Genomic DNA, 13,475 nt, shown 5'->3' with positions numbered 1-13,475 from the left:
TACTGGTAATTTTCCTTTTACCTTACCAAGGAGATATACTCCTCATTTTATACAGATTATAGTTTCAGCCTGTTAGAACTCATGAAATTAGTGAAAAAACACATATAATGTATGTGTCTAGGTTTATTCTTATTGGAATATCTTTTTCTCACGGTTTCAAGAAATAACTTTCAGCTTTGTTTCTTTTGCAGAGCAAATAGGACTTGCAGAATCTGTTTTGCCATCTGCAAAACATGGTCATTCGGATAAAAAAAAAAAAAAATCATAGAATTCCTCCTAACCACGATCCAGTGTTCTTCTCAGATGTATTAATGAAGAAATGCTGTTAGAAGTAACACAAAGAAATCAAATAAATTTAACTAGTAAAAAAATTAACAATTTTTTAAAAAATATCTAGAACAGGTTCCATGATTGCCTGAATTGAGTGATTCAAATAAAATATGTATTTGTTTTCTCTGACACTCTGTTTCTCTTTGTGAGTGGACTTATTACTCCTAGTTCTTTTATATGAATTGTACATAACTGCCCCCATCCATTATGAGTATGGATTCATCCTCATAACTCTTAATTCAAGAAAAAAGAGTGTATGCCTCTTGTTAATTTGGAAAATTCCGTAGAAGACTGATTTCTCTGGCTTAATTTGGCTTGTGTCAAATCCTAAGTGTTTGCAACATTACTGTATATAGAGGGATAGGCTTCAATTGGCTTATCTTGCACCATGTGCTTTCCTCTGGGGCAAAGAGAACAGTAGCCTGTCCTATGTTAGATTTTTTGTTGTTGTTACTTGAGGCTGTTAGGAGGGGCGCAAAGAGGATAATTTGATGTTATTTTAAAAATTGAGTGTTCAATTAATCAATGATTTAACAAACACAACTCTTGTTTTTACGTTAAGTTTTTACATTCAAAATTCAGATATTTTAAATTTCAGTTAGTTAAGTTAGTTTTAACAATCACTATTAAGGATGGTTTCAAAACTTAGATAAAAGCACTCCTTTAATTATTTAAACTACATTTTTAGATTTATACATTTGAGTGTCATTTTAAGCATTTTGAACCTCTGATACAACAAACTTACCAAAGAGTTAATTAGAGCAATCAAATATCTGTGATAAATGTATTTGTTTCCTGTAGATCCTTTAATAATTACCACAAACAAGGTGACATAAAATCAAGTGTTCTCTTGGAGAATCTGTTCGTGATCTCTTGTAACTTCTGGCTGTTGCAAATATAATTTGGCTTGTGGTAGCATAACTCCAACATTTGCTTTCCTTCACATGCCCTTCACTGTGTGTATAGACCTATCTCAAAATTCTGTTTTTTTTTTTTTTTTGCCTATGAAAGTAAAAAGCATGAAGAAGCCAAAGCAGCTGGGTGGTTTAACTTCTAGTATGATGGGATCGTTGTTGTGTGTCCTTATGGAAGCATTCCTTCCTTTGGAACTAGGACCTCTAGACAAGTAGAGCTTAATGTCATAGAGAAATGAAACAAAAATTTTGCTAGTGGATCACTGGGGCAATAGAGCATGGTTCCACTCCATTTTATACTCCTTAATTCCTAGAAACATAAATCCTGGCTATGGGAGAAATCCCGCCATGTATTGGATACTGACTTATTGGATACAGCCTCCTGGAGAACACTGTCCCTGCCCTGCAAATATTGCCACCTAACCTAGGTAGTACTGTAACTGAGTCTTCAAAAGGCTGTTCTACCAAGCCAGCTCTTCCAGGAAGACAGGGAACATGATATGACCAGTGAATTCCAAGAACATGGGCCCATTGCCACACTTGATTTGTCGTGAAGTGAGTTCCTTGATCAGAACTAATATGTGGAGTACCATAACCATGAATAATTCTCTAAGTTCACAGATGGCAGTTCTGACAAAAGGATTTCATGAAGAAAAAGCAAATCCATACTTGGACTATTCCATTAAGAACAAATGGCTGACCCCTCTATGATGGAAGCAGTCCAATATAATCGACCTACGACCAGATAGCTGATTTATTACCCTGGAGAACAATGCCATGTTAGGAAATCATTGTTAATTTCTGCTGTTGACAGACTGGGCAGTCAGCAGTTGCTCTAGCCAGGTCAGTCCTGGTGAGTGGAAATTAATGTTGCTGAACCCATGGAAAATCTTGATCCTTGTCATTATGGCTACTTTAGTCATGAACTCATTGAGCAATGACAAGAATGGCTTGGGAAGGAGGCTGACTGGTATCCACAGAATGTGTCATCCTATAAACTTGACTACTAAAATATTCCTCTTCTGAGATCACTCTTTGGTGAGCATTTATTCTTTTACAAAATTTTTTAATGTTTTATTTATTTTTAAGACAGAGAGACAGAGCATGAGGGGGGAGGGGCGGAGAGAGAGGGAGACACAGAATCCAAAGCAGGCTCCAGGCTCTGAGCTGTCAGCACAGAGCCCAACACGGGGCTTGAACTCACGAACTGTAAGATCATGACCTGAGCCAAAGTTGGACGCTTAACCAACTGAGCCACCCAGGCACCCCTCTTTGGTGAGCATTTATATACAACACAAATATCTTTATGTTTTTGCCCATTCAGAGAGGTCTATACACAAATTCTTCCCTAATTTCCTTTTAAGCAATTTTCCTATTATATTCCTTATCACCAATTTTCCAATTATATTCCTTCCAAGTTCCTGATCAGCCAGCTAAACTGTTTGTTACAGCTTATATATCAGCTTATAAATCTATATTAGTCAGGGTTCTCCAGAGAAACAAAAACAGGATGGGATGATAGATAGATAGATAGATAGATAGATAGATAGATAGATAGATAGAAATAAATAGATAGATAGATGATTGACAGGTAATTCTATATGTCAACCTAATTGGGCTACAGGTGGCCAAATAGATGGTAAGGCATTTTTTCTTGTGTCTGAGAGTGTTTCTGGAAAAGATAAGCTTTTGAATCATTAGACCAAGTAGAGAAGAACAGCCTCACCAATGCAAGTGGGCATCATCCAATGCTCTTGGACATCAAAACTCCTAATTCTTGGACATTTGCACTTGAACCAGGAATTGAATTATTGCCCCCCCAACACACACACAGTTTTTGGAACTTTGGACTAAAAAAGGGACTTATACCATTGGCTCTTGACTCAGACTGAATTTACACTACCAGTTTTCCTGTTTCTGCAGCTTGCAGATGGCAAATTGTGGAACTTCTCAGCCTTCATAATTGCATGAGCCAATTCCTATAACAAATCTCTTCAGATATATCATATTGGTTCTGTTTCTCTAGCGAACCCTGACTAAAACAGATTTACATATAGAAAGAGCTTTATTATAAGAATTTGGCTCACATGATTTTGGAGGCTGAGAAATCCCCAAATCTGTAACTGGCCAGCTGGAGACCTTGGACAGTCGATGTGAATAGTTCCAGTCCAAGTCCAAAGGTTTGAGAACCATGAGAATTGCAGTCTAAAAGCAAGCAGGCTCATGACCCAAGAAGAGCTGATGTTTCTTTCAGTTCAGGTTCAAAGGCCAAGTAAGACCAATGTCCTAGCTCAAAGTACTCAGGTAGGAAGAGTCTTTTCTTATTCTCAGGAGGGTCAACCTTTTTGTCTATCCAACACTTCAACTGATTGGATGAGGGCCACTCACATGAAGGAGGGCAATCTTCTTTACTCAGTCTGCTGATTCAAATGTTAAGTCTCATCTAAAAACAGCCTCACAGACATATCTAGAATATTAGTCACATTGCTGCTGCATAACTTAACACTCATATCTCAGGGGCTAAAATCATGTATTTTCTTTCTTACATACGTACAGACTGGTTGGGGACGGGGGACATTATTTCAGGCATTGGTTAACAAATCAAACATTCTGGGACTAAAAATTAGCATGCTCTTTTCATAGCTCAAAGAAGCACAAGAAGCCAAGCCAAACTATGCGAAACATTACAGCCTCTGCCTATGTCATATCCTTTAGCACTCTATTTTTGAAAACAATTTAATATCAGTAAGAGAGGAGTTATCTCGCAAATGATATGGTTATGTAAATCTATTAGAGAAAATGAATAAAAAGGAGTAACAATAAGCAATAATATAACAGATAATTAGCATTCTTCTCCATGCTGGTTTTGTGTGGAATGTAGTTGTGCCTCTGATATGCCTAGGATCTCAAGCAGCATGTCTGAACACTTAGCTATGGAGTGAACCTTAAAATTACTTCCAGTTACCCATATGATGATCAAATACCTTAGTAACACTTGATTTAAACAATGGATCTAAGTAATAGATGCATGAAAATGCCACCTCTATAGATCTTTTCATCCAAAATTTGATGACTAATTGATTAACAATGCAGGGACACACTGATTCACAATAGACACTGATCAACTAAAGAATGATACCTTTATCTATCTCCTTTCCTCCTTTGTCAACCTTACCCACTTTAAATAGAAATAAAAAAGTTCAGTGGGCAGTTTAACACATAGGAGATTAAGGGTTAAAGACTAAAGCATGGTTGCACTGCATTTCATATAACTCTAAATCATTTTTTAGAAAAGGTAAAATACTGATAAATTTTGGGAAATTTGAGATCCTCTGGTATGACAGTAAACTGAAGTCACTATGGTTAATCAGATGTTCATTTATTTCCAGCTTCATACTATCCAATGTCTGTACTTGGTACAGCTGTCTGGTTGTCTCTGTGGGGTGTTATTGACTTATAACTTATAGTTAAATTGTTTCTTACATTATTTCATCCTTTAAATTGTCATTCTTACTTAACACAATCAACTTTATGGGAGGATATGGAGAGTTCATTGTTAATTAAATACAGATGAATAGTTACATTTTCATGGTTAATTTAATCAATGTTGTGGAAGCAATTATATTGGCCTCTTTTATATACGAAATAAGAAAAATATCCTTAGATGTTAATGTAAGCTGCCTTTTTATTTAGAATCATTTGTGGAAAACAAGACATTTCTAAAAATAATGCAGAGAATCTCAAATTTCAGTAAAGATTCTACAAATCATTGGCGTTTTAATAATGAATAAAAAGGTGACACATTTCTCAAGTTTATCTCTGAGAATAAAGCTTCTTTGTTCCAAATTCTTTCAACTCTTCCTAGTTTATCTTTTTTCTTTATTTGTTGAACCTATAATCTCATTACCATTTATTTGTTGCTTTCCTTTCTATTTCTGAGCAATTGTTTGCAGCACAGTCTCTTGGGATTTCTTTCACTTTTCTGAACTCTACTTTATCCTCTCAGTTCAACTTTTGCTTTTACTAACCATGCCTTGAACAGTTAAGCCTCACGTAGAAATCTTGGCAATATTGGCTTTTTCTCTCAATTGGACACTATATCCCCAAAGTGTTATTCCCCCCCTGCCATTCTTTCTTTTTCTTTTCAAAATAAATGAATCTTTTAGTGAATTAGGCTTCTGCCTACACTCTATATAATACCCCAGATTGTAGTGGTAGGAATTTCAATTCTTTCTATCTAATTAATGCAATTAAGATTGTCACTATTAGTGTATTGATAAATTAGACTCTACTTAAAAATCCCATTACCGTTCAAAAGTTTCAGAATAATTGAATACATATTTTTTGAAAAAAAATACTAAGCAAATTAATATCTGCATACCTGTTGCCCCAGATATTATTTTACTCCTTCCTGGATCAGGGTACAAAGATTTCTCTACTGCTTTAAAAAAAAATTTAATGATATAATGCCAATAAAATAAATGTGTAATGTAACAATTACTGAAATGCTGAATACATTTCATGCAACCACAATTGTATTTAAAAGCTATCTCTAATTGAACTGGATTACAAGAGTTGATGCATGACTGAATTTTGAAAATATTTCAAAGATACTCATATATTCACACATGCATACACATATCTCTTCTTGCAAGGTAAAACTTTGTATGCTATCGTATTAATTAGTTCCTGGAACAATTTTTAAATATAATCCTTCATGCTTTCACATTTTTTTTGTTTTATTACATCTGTTTCTATTAGGATCCCCTTGCATTTCTAGCAGTTTTTTTCATTGTATATTAAGTTCCTATATTGCTTATACATAGTTTGTTGATTTATGCTATTTGTATTTATTTAAATTTTTTTTTCAACGTTTATTTATTTTTGGGACAGAGAGAGACAGAGCATGAACGGGGGAGGTGCAGAGAGAGAGGGAGACACAGAATCGGAAACAGGCTCCAGGCTCTGAGCCATCAGCCCAGAGCCTGACGTGGGGCTCGAACCCACGGACCGCGAGATCGTGACCTGGCTGAAGTCGGACTCTTAACCGACTGCGCCACCCAGGCGCCCCAATTTATGCTATTTGTAAAGTGTGGCTTGTACAGTCATTGTTATTGTTTTTGTTGGTATTGTTGTTTATAAATTGAATAAAGTTCTTTCTATCTCTTAACCCAATTTGACTAGAAAGTCAGATATTTTTAAAGAAAGATTTAGTTTATTCACCTTTTGAGTAATAATCGACATATCTCTCTTTAATCTTTTAATCTTTATTTTGAATGATTAATTAACTTACTGTTACATTTTCTCTGTATATTTTCTAGATTCATCAAATTTCTAATCATTCTATTGTTTCCACTTGCAAATTTGGATATTATTTCAATATTACCATTTCAATCAGGGCTAACTTCACTCACCCATCATATTAGAGAAATTTCTATATTATAAGAAAATTTTATATTATTTACCCCAACAAATATACCTTTTCTCCCCTCTATGTGCTTTATTTTTCTTCCACTTTTTTTCTCTCAAGTTGCTTTAGATGTCTCATATTTTCAAATAATTTTTTTTTCTCAATTAGAATGTGAACAATGTAATGATATGCTAAGGCCTTTACTTTTCATTAATTCTAATTGTAATCTTTATCCTTCAATGTATTACAATACTTCACTCTTTTATTTCTTTTTACTTTTATATTATCGATATTTATGACAGTATTTTCTTCAAATTTAGGTCTGTTTGCTTTATTTGCATAAGAGGAAAGGCATAGATTATTAACAGGGAAATTTAAATAATGTGGGAACCGTGGATGAAGAGGTAAAATAAAACTCAGAAGTCATCTTCAAATTCGACATTTTTTAGAGCTTAATCTATTTTAAACTGTTATATGAATGAAAACTATCTACAATGGTCATGAACTTCACTATGTCTATTACATTTATTTGCAGATAAAACATGGAAGCCAGTGAACAGTCTTGCATGCCTTATCCCTAGAATAATAAAGTTTAAAATTCAAGTTTAATATTCTAAGGTTCAAATTTAAAATATAATTCATAATATACTGCAGAGTCAAGGAGTATCATATACTTTACATTTTCTTTCTGATATTATCAACAGTCGCTAAAATGATAATGCTACATTTATTTAGTGGTTGCTTTATGCCAGCCATTTTTCAATATGCTATAAACTGATTAACTCATTTCATCTTCCAAAGAAACTGTGAATTAGCACTATTTTTATCAGTACTACTTTTTTTTTTAACGTGTGAGGAAACTGATGCACAGGGAATTTAGGAAGCTTGCCTACTTAATTTCCTGTGGCTACTAGGTACAGAACCAGTACTTGAAGTCAGCAGTCTAGCTCAATATCCCATACTTTTAACCACTGTTCAATATGGCTGCTCTTTTCTCCCTAAAATTTCAAATTGGCTTATATTATATTTTTTACCTGTGTCAAAATTTTTTCTCAAGTTTTTTATTATATGATTTGATCTACTGAGTTTCATTTTCTTCACAGGCCTTTTTTTTTTTTTTTTTTTTTTTTTTTCTTTTTTAAACTCTAAGACCTGTCTATTCCTGCTCTTGTCAGGACTGTAACCACTCTAAGTACATCGTATGTCTGATTCCTGGAACTCCCTTCACTTCTCTACTGGCTTGGAAACAGTTTCCTGGACTGAGCTTCTCTTCTCTGTTTACTCTTTGGTATTGCTGAAATCCAGCACTTCTCAGAAACAATCCATGGTAGATAAATCTTCCCAACCAAGTCACTTAATGACTTCTGGCAGCATACAGGACTAACAGTATAGTTCCATAAATAATTCTAATTTTAAAATTATTTTTCTACCAAACATATTGTCAACAGATCTGGTTTCTTCTAAGGTCTCTTCCTTTTGCTTGCGGATGGCTACATTTTCCATGTCTTCATGTGGTCTTTTGTCTGATGTCTCTTTAATTGTCCAAATTTCCTCTTTTTATAAGGAGGATTGGATTAGGGCCCCCCTAATAGACTAACTTAATTTACTCATTTCTTTAAAGGCACTATCTCCAAATACGGGTGCATTCTGAGGTATTGGGGTTTAGGGCTTCAACATATGAATGTGGGAGAGATACAGCTGAGCCCATAGCAACTGCTAAACAGTATTTCATGGTATGAATGTACCATAGTGGGTTTACTATTCACCTATCAAAGGACATCTAGCTTGTTTCCAGTTTTTGGCTATTACAAATAAAGCTGAGATAAATGTTTGTGTGCGAATCTTTTAAAAAGTTTATGTATTTTTAGAAAAAGAAAGCATGAGCGGGGAGGGGCAGAGAAAGAGGGAGAGAGAGAATCCCAAGCAGGCTCTGCACTGTCAGCCCAGAGCCTGATGTGGAGCTCCATCTCACAAACCATGAAATCAGGACCTGAGCCAAAATCAGAAGTCAGAAACTTAGCCGACTGAGCCACCTAGGTGCCCCTGTGTCCAATTTTTTAAAAAAAATTTTTGACATTTATTTATTTTTGAGAGACAAAGGCAGACAGAGTGCAAGCAGGGAGGGGTGGAGAGAGGGGGAGACACAGAATCCGAAGCAGGCTCCAGGTTCTGAGCTGTCAGCACAGAGCCCCGTGCAGAGCTCCAACCCAGGAACTGTGAGATCATGACCTGAGCTGAAGTCGGACGCTTAACCGACTGAGCCACCCAGGCGCCCCACCCTGTGTGCATATTCTAATGTAAACATAATCTCTCTGGGATAAATGTCCAGGAGTATAATTGTTGAGTCATATGGTAGTTACATGTTATTATAATTATTATTATTATTAATTTATAAATGTATACTCTCAAATTATCTTCCACAGTGGCTGTACAATTTTACATTCCTGCCAGCAATATATGAATGATCCAGTTTCTCCACATCCTTGCCAACATTTGATGTTGTCTCAAGAATTACATTTATCCATTTTGATAAGTGTATAGTGGTACCCAACTGTGGCTTTAATTTGTATTTCCCTGTTTCCTAATGCTGTTAAACATTTTTTTCATGTACTTGTTTAACATCAGTATATTCTTTTTGGTGAAAATTCTCTTCATGGCTATGTTCATCTTCTAATTGGTTTGTTTGTGGGTTTTTTTCCCTTTCCTTAACCTCCTTTTCCCCCCTCTTATTTCTTCACTCAGACCCAAAATATCAATACTCACTAGGTGAACTGTTGTTAACAAAAAATATTGTTATCACTGTAGTTTTTTCCTCTGCTTTCACTATTGATTTTGAGATTTCATTACACATTTTAGATATCAGTCTTTTGTCAAATACTTGACTATCAATATTTTAGTGCAGTGCTTGTTTTTTCATCCTTTTAAAAGGGTCTTACACAGCTAAATTATTAATTTTTATGGTGTCCCACTGCATGCACTTTTTTCTTTTTGTGGATTATATTTTTGTGATAAAGTCAAAGAATTTAGTCCTAAATATAGGTGTTTCAGGACTCCTGGGTGGCTCAGTCAGTTAAGCGTCTGACTTCGGCTCAGGTCATGATCTCATGGTTTGTGAGTTCGAGCCCCGCGTTGGGGCTCTGTGCTGACAGCTTGGAGCCTGGAGACTGCTTCAGATTCTGTGTCCCCTTCTCTCTCTGCCCCTTCCCCATTTTTGCTCTGTCTCTCTCTGTCTATCAAAAATAAATAAATGTAAAAAAAAATTTAAATATAGGTGTTTCACTTTTGTGCTTTCTTCCTAAAAGTTTTATAATTTTTCATATCATATTTTAAATTTATATTAAGCCTATTATCCAATTTTTGTATAACATTTGAGATTAAGGTCTAAGTTCACTCTTTTATCTACAAATGTCTAACTCCTCCAACACCACTGGTTGAAAAATCTACCTGGCTTCCACTGAGGGTTTTTTTTTTACACTTTTGGCAAAAATCTGTTAGGAATATTTGTATGGGAATGTTTCTTGGTTGTGTGTTCTATTCCCTTCTTCTGTATCTCTTCCTAACAGCCTGCAGTACTTTCCTAATAGCTTTCACAATTGCTTAAAAGCTCCTTCATTTTTTGTTTCAACATAAATGAAATCAATTTCTCTCCCTTTCTACATTAGTCTCTCTCCCTATTGCGACAGTCCTGAAACAAAGCCTTGCTTGTCATTTTTAACCAGAATCCAGGGAAATTTCTCTTTGACACTTTGTACAGCTTTTATAGTGATTGCATCATATGCTGTACTATGTACATACATACACAGTCTACTGGTGCCATTTTGCCAGTTCGAGTAAGTGTAGAAACTTTAATTGCTTTATGTCAGTTTACCCTTTCCATTTATAATATAAATATCTTTAATATTCTTCCATATACATTTGCATCCATACCAAGAAATGTTATTACTTTTGCTTCAACAGTCAAAGGAAACTTAACTCCAGAAGAGAAGGAAAAGCTGTTGTATTTAACTCTAAGTTTGTTTGCCATATTTTTTTATCCTTCCTTAGGTTTCAACTTTCCTTATTTCATTGTTTCCTTTGTGTTTAGAGAGTTTTATTTAACCATTTTCTAGGGTAGGTCCATTGGGGAAAAAAAATCTCTTACCTTGTGAGAATGTCTTGATTTCCTCTTAATCCTGAAGGATATTTTTTCTTGCTATAGGATTCTGAGTTGACACTTGAAAAATATTGTGCCACTTCCTCTGGCCTTTTTGGGTTTTAATGAGAAATCCCCTGTCACTTGAACTATATTCCCCTTATAGGTAAGGTGTCATTTCTCTCTCACTGCTTTCCAGACTCTTTTCTTTGTCTTGAGTTTTCAAAAGTTTGACTATGATGTATCTTGGCGTGGATTCCTTTGAATTTATTCTTAACATTTGTTCAGCTTCTTGAATCTATAAGGTTTAAGTATTGTGCCAAATTTAGTAAATTTCTGGCCATTAGTCTTTGAGTAATTTGTGCAGCCATATTCTCTCTCTCTTCTTCTTCTAATACTTTAATTACACAAGTCTTAGAACTTTTATTGTGGTTCCAGTGGTCCTTATGGCACTGTTCACATTATTTTCCGTCTTTCTGTTGTTCTATTTTCAAGTTCACAGATTTTTTGCTGTGCCTCGTCTATTCTAGTGTTGGGTCTATCCATTGAGTTTTATTGTTTTTATCTGCTATTATATTTTGTTGAGATGCTATGTTTTTGCTAAGATAATTATTTTTCAATTATTTTGAGAACTTTTCTGTACCTCCTCATCATGACATTATTATGATTGCTGCTTTAAACTCTTTGTCGGACAATTCTAACATTTTCATGATCCTAGTGTTGGCCTTTATTGATTTCATTGTTTCAATCAGTTTGAGATATTTATGGTTCTTTGTATGACAAGGAATTGTTTATTAAAGTCTGGACATACTTGATGTATTATGAGACTTTGGGCCTTATTTAAGGCTTCTGTTTTAGTTGATTTCCTTTGATGATGCTCCTCCCAGATAAAGGGAATGTGTTGACTCATTACCACCAGAAAGATTAGAAACCAGAGTCTGCCCAGCCTCTGTCAATGCACAAAAAAGATACTCTTTGTTATGGAGGTCTCTGGCTCCTCATTAGGCCTCCAATGATAACCTTTTGACTGGAAAAATTAGTAATCTATCATTCTTTTTTTTTAAGGTTTTATTTATTTTTGAGAGAGAGAGTATGAACAGGAGAGGGGCAGAGAGAGAGGGAGACAGAGAATCTGAAGTGGGCTCTGTGCTGACAGCAGCGAGCCTGACTTAGGGCTTGAACTCATGAACCAGGAGATCATGAACCTAGCCGAAGTTGGGCACTTAACCGACTGAACCACCCAGGCGCCCCAGTAGTCCATCATTCTTATATCTCACGGATACCCTTCAGGGAAAGTGGCCTCATAACTCATGGGTAGAAGTAAAATTTTTGACACTTCCTTGGCCTTTTCTCTCTTTTTGTAAGTTTTTAATTTAAATTCCACTTAGTCAGCACACAGTTTATTATCAGTTTGAAGTGTACAATTCAGTGTTTCAATACTTCCATATAACACCCAGTGCTTGTTGCAAGTGCAGTCCTTAATCTCCATCACCTATTGAACCCATCCCCCCTACCCTCTGCCAGTTCCCCTCTGGTAACCATCAATTTGTTCTTTGTAGTTAAAAATCTGTTTCTTGGTTTGACCTCTCTCTGTCTCTCTTTTTCCTTTGCTCATTTGTTTTATTCCTTCAATCCCACATATGAGTGAAATCGTACGGTATTTGTCTTTCTCTCCTGGCTTTTTGTGACATTAACAGCAGGGAGGAGGAGTGCTTCATTATTGATATTGGTTTAGAAATCCAAGCTTCTCTTATAATCCCCATAAAATCAAGAGTGGCCTTATTATCGCCTGGTAGGAATGAAAGACATGGCTCCCAATTAGGTCTTCCCTCACCCCACCCCACTGGGGGAGTTGGGAAGCTTTGTCAAGGTGTGGTGATGCTGGAAATCTAAGATCTCACTTGAACTTTGCTGACATGTGCTATTTAGCTAGAGTAAAGCTTTATTTTTTCCTAAAAGTTTCTGTTTTATCAATTTATCCCTTTTCTGGATCTTTGGCTAAAGATGCAGACTTTTTGAGGAGTGTTTTGTTTGCCTCTATGTGTTCGTATTCTCAGGTGGCAGCTTCTTCAGTTCCAAGTTTGGAAAATATGAGACAAAAAGAAAAGCCAGGAACCAATAATCATGCCATTACTTGGGTTTTTATGTCTCTCATCACTCTACCTTTTTCTCTTTACCTCTCAGAATCTTCTTAGATTGGTTTCACATAGAATATCCAGGATTTATAGTTGTATTTAGTGGAGGGAAAAGAAAAAAAAAGTACTTTACTCATTTTTCTCAGAAGCAGAAGTTCTCAACTTTTTAAATTAATGAATTCTTTTCTAATTTTTTCTTCATATCGTGGGTGTCCTTCATGGTGTGGTGTTCTTGGTTTTGGGTGGATGGAATGTATATAGGGTTATGTGGTGAACAGTCAAGTTGCTAACTTTTATAATAGATGATACTTAAATGCCAGTCACAGATAGCTTTCTTGTTTTCTTTTTTGTGCTAAGACTCACTTGGAATGGGATTTCCAGAACTAGAAAAACCATCAAGAAAGAGATAGTCTCATTATACATACATTGCCACTAAAGTTGCAATCTTATGTATTTATATTAGTCAGTTTTCTGTTGCATTAAAGATGAATAGCAAACAACACCCAAACTTTGTGGTTTACAACAGGAAACATTTATTTTTCTTGTTCTTTGAT

At 35.4% G+C, this 13,475-nt stretch overlaps 1 non-coding gene and 1 pseudogene across 1 annotated transcript; both read right to left on the bottom strand.

Moving 5' to 3' along the window:
• LOC123586618 overlaps positions 1-8,157 on the bottom strand; it is a 47,310-nt pseudogene extending 39,153 nt beyond the window's left edge.
• Positions 8,158-9,388: 1,231 nt separating this feature from the next.
• Positions 9,389-9,459, bottom strand: LOC123587103. The gene has a single exon (XR_006707158.1). It is a non-coding gene; the product is annotated as a small nucleolar RNA SNORD56 (small nucleolar RNA).
• Between the last annotated feature and the right edge of the window lie 4,016 nt (positions 9,460-13,475).

Source organism: Leopardus geoffroyi, chromosome C3 (assembly GCF_018350155.1).
Source record: "Leopardus geoffroyi isolate Oge1 chromosome C3, O.geoffroyi_Oge1_pat1.0, whole genome shotgun sequence".
Lineage (NCBI taxonomy): Eukaryota > Metazoa > Chordata > Mammalia > Carnivora > Felidae > Leopardus > Leopardus geoffroyi.
The sequence above is the reverse complement of the archived record's forward strand: the minus strand, read 5'-3'. Positions and strand labels throughout refer to the sequence as shown.